The 3390-nt window shown below is 47.9% G+C and overlaps 1 long non-coding RNA gene across 1 annotated transcript; it reads right to left on the bottom strand.

Moving 5' to 3' along the window:
* Positions 1 to 565: 565 nt before the first annotated feature.
* Positions 566 to 1560, bottom strand: LOC121353887. Its single transcript, XR_005955212.1, has 3 exons — positions 1184 to 1560; positions 706 to 804; positions 566 to 604 (listed from the first exon to the last, which is right to left on the bottom strand). It is a non-coding gene; the product is annotated as an uncharacterized LOC121353887 (long non-coding RNA).
* Between the last annotated feature and the right edge of the window lie 1830 nt (positions 1561 to 3390).

Genomic DNA, 3390 nt, shown 5'->3' with positions numbered 1-3390 from the left:
TAGCTTTTATAAATAGTGGTGTAATACATACTATTACATAGTGTAGCATAATAGAGACTGTGAAATGTTGAAATAATTTTTTCTTGTAAATAATTCAGAAAATGGTGTAAAATAATTAAGTGATTTCCCACATTCAGGGACTTTCTTATCAGAAAGACAAAATAACAGAAACCAGAGCACTTAAAGAAAGAGAACAATTTATTTTCCCTCTTTATCAGGGAGTGAAAATACAAGAATATAGAATCACAAGAAAAAATAAAATATATTAGTTTAATTTACAAGATGACATGAAGACAAGTCAAAGTTAAAACCAAAAAGTAAAACCAAAGTAAAAACAAAAGAACATGTTAACTCAAAGGAATGTTTGAATATGTAAATATGAAAAATATGGATGTGCCCCCTATAATGCAAAAATATATAGAGAACATGGTTTAAGTTAATCGTGTGGAAATAGCCAAGTATCCCAGAGGAGGATTTTATCCCTTTTATCCCTCAGTTAACTTTTATAAAAAGTGTAAATAGAGAGCTGTGTTTCTCACATAGAATGACTGCATGTCACTCCAGGCAGCATCGGGTGTCACTGGAACCTGTGCTGCTGCTGCTGCTGCAGGGGAAGAGGAGAAGGTGTGAGGATTCCCCTCTGCAGGGAGCAGGGAGCCCGCTCTGCCCCGAGGGGCTGGGCCCAGGCTGCTGCCCCTCCCTTACCTGCCAGCACAGCCAAGGCCACCCCCAAAGCCAGCAGCAGCACCAGGAGCAGCAGAATCAGCACCGCCGTGCCCACGGGATGGCTCCTGATCCATTCACCTGGAGCAGGAAAGAGCTGCTGGCTGCCAGAAGCAGAGCCGGCCCTGGAATCTGCTCAGCCCATGGCCAGGGAGCACAGCAGGGACCCCTCAGCCAGTGTGGCCCTCACTCAGCTGGCAGCCAGAGAGCCAAGAGCCTGGCCACAGGCAGGGACACAGCTCTGGCCACAGCCAGGGACACAGCCGTGGGGACAGGCTGCGGCAGGAGAACTGCACAGCCTTGGGGGCAGCTGGGGCTGCTGCTTCCAGCCACTGCTGGGGCCCAGCAGAGCACGAGGCCTCTTCCAGACCTCGGGAAACAGCCACACACCTGCTAGCCCTGGCCTTGGGAAGGGACATTGTCCCCTCCCTAGAGACCACAGGGGTGGCCCTGCACTCACCCAGCAATCTTTTGTGTATATTCCATATTGCTGATCCCTCGTCCCGGGCCTCATTCGCAACTCCAGTAATGGAACAGAATTCACTCCCCTCCTGCCCAATGCCAGAATCTGTTTCCCTGAAACAAACAGCGCCTTGCTCCCGAGACATCAGGAGTGCTGACAGATCCTTTGGGAGCTCGGCCTCGGGAACAGCTTCATAGCCGCGCTGATGGCACCCTGCAAGGGACACGCAGAGAGGTCACTGCTGCTGCCGGCCCTGCGGGAGCCCGGGGCTCAGGAGGGCGCTGCCAGCTCTGGCTGCGCTGTCCCCGCTGCCCAGAGCTGCGGCAGCAGCTGCGGAGACAAGCGCAGCCTCCGGGAGCTCGGCGCTGCCCGCAGCCCCGGCTAGAATGCCGTAAAAATGTGCCGAAATGCTTTTTAAAGTTAACCTTGCGTTTGTACTGACCTCTGATTTCTCTGAGAATTGTTCCTGGAGAGATTCAAAGCGGTAACTGCATTGCCTTGTGATTATGTGCAGCACACGACAATCTAATTTCGTTAACAGAAATGCTGATAACATTTACCATGCGCTATTACACTGAACACAATCTCGAGAAGCTCACGGTTTGTTGAACAGTTTGCTAAATTCCACATTGTTGTTTCTTTTGGTACAAGTGCGCTTTAAAAAGTCTTAGTAAAGTTATGGTTCCATAAAATTTGCTGTTGCCTTGAGTCTTTCTCAATGTTAAACTACATAGGGTCAATGCATTTGCCACACTTTTCTGATCCCTCCAGTAAATCCATCATGCCATTATTTCAGCCACGCTCTGTTCACATTTTCAGTGCCTTTTGGTATTAATAGCAGCAGAACAAGTTACATTTTGTAGTACCCAGGACTGTTAAGGATATGGATTGTTAGTTCGGTTCTGTTTTATTTGGTTATGATTTTAGTGTTGCTAAGATTAAGCAAAGTTATATCTGAGTAAAGTTATGTTTTATTACTCTATTGAGTGAAGTTTGTTAAGAGTCATTTAAGTTGAGGTGTATTTCTGTCAGGTTTGAGTGTTGCTGAGTTTGGACAAGGTCAAGTTTCAGTCTTCTTCACTTTAACCCTTTTCATCTTCTATTCCAGTGTCATAAGATCGGTTTTTATTCAGTATTAAAGATGTTAACTGTAAGTTCTCTTAAGTGTAGCTCTAATGCTGCTGAGGTGACATTGCACTGCAATTAATTTTAAATCCCAAGTTAATTTTGTTTCAATATATTTGTTTACATTGGAAGATGCAGTTATTTCCTTCTAGAGATGAGACAGATCCAGCAGAAACAGCAGTGATGGAACACTGACAAACACCTGCCCTTGGACAGAAGAAGACACAGTTTGCTGAGCCCTCGATCCTCTCACAGACTGCACAGGTGTCAGTGCTGCACTGCCCAACAGCATCATTCCTTGTCATCTCTTCTGTTTTATCTCCCACAGATAACACAGCAGAGTGGGGGTTGTTCTGCACTATGGCTGTGATCCACTGGGAGCTCTTCAGTGTTTCATTGCTATGGATCCATGAATGCTGGGAGAATATTGTCTCAAATTCCTGAGGCAGTCACTGCTGATGTCTTGGTTCCATCAGGTGGACTCACTGATTTTTAGAACAGGCATTGTTCATAAGATGTCATTACCTTGTTTATAGCTGGCTTTTCACAAACTTTGGCACATCTTTGTGTAACTGCCCACAGACACGTGTCACTTTGGCATCTCTGGTTTGTTCTGCAGCTGCAGGTGCCTCTCTCTGAACAGGCTGTCTGCAGCCTTCCCTGCACTGCCTCCTCAGCCTTTGGTCCCTTCCCTGCACTGCCTCCTCAGCCTTTGGTCCCTTCTCTTGTTTCAGCAGGGCTGCTGTGCCTTGACCCAGGGCTGGCTCCTGATTCTCCTGTGGTTTCAGAGCTCCAGGATAAGATCTCTGGGCTCTGTGGAAAGCCCCATCTGAGCTGAGGCTCCTGTGGTGCATGAGGAACCTACCAACTTCAAACACAGAAAAGCTTTCCTCGTTTCATTTAAATCCCATTTCTTGTAACCCCCCATTTTTGGGGGCACTGGGGAGGGACTGGGGGCACTTCCCCCTCCTCGCTGCTCACCCCTGGGGCTGCTGCACCTTGCAGAGTGCTGAGCAGTTCCCTCCCAGTTCCCTGCCAGTGTCCCTCTTCCTGGCAAGCCCCGGGAGGGATGGGGAGAG

Source organism: Pyrgilauda ruficollis, unplaced genomic scaffold, assembly GCF_017590135.1.
Source record: "Pyrgilauda ruficollis isolate IOZ18807 unplaced genomic scaffold, ASM1759013v1 scaffold210, whole genome shotgun sequence".
In the NCBI taxonomy this organism is placed as follows: domain Eukaryota; kingdom Metazoa; phylum Chordata; class Aves; order Passeriformes; family Passeridae; genus Pyrgilauda; species Pyrgilauda ruficollis.
This window is presented reverse-complemented; position numbering and strand designations above follow the sequence as displayed.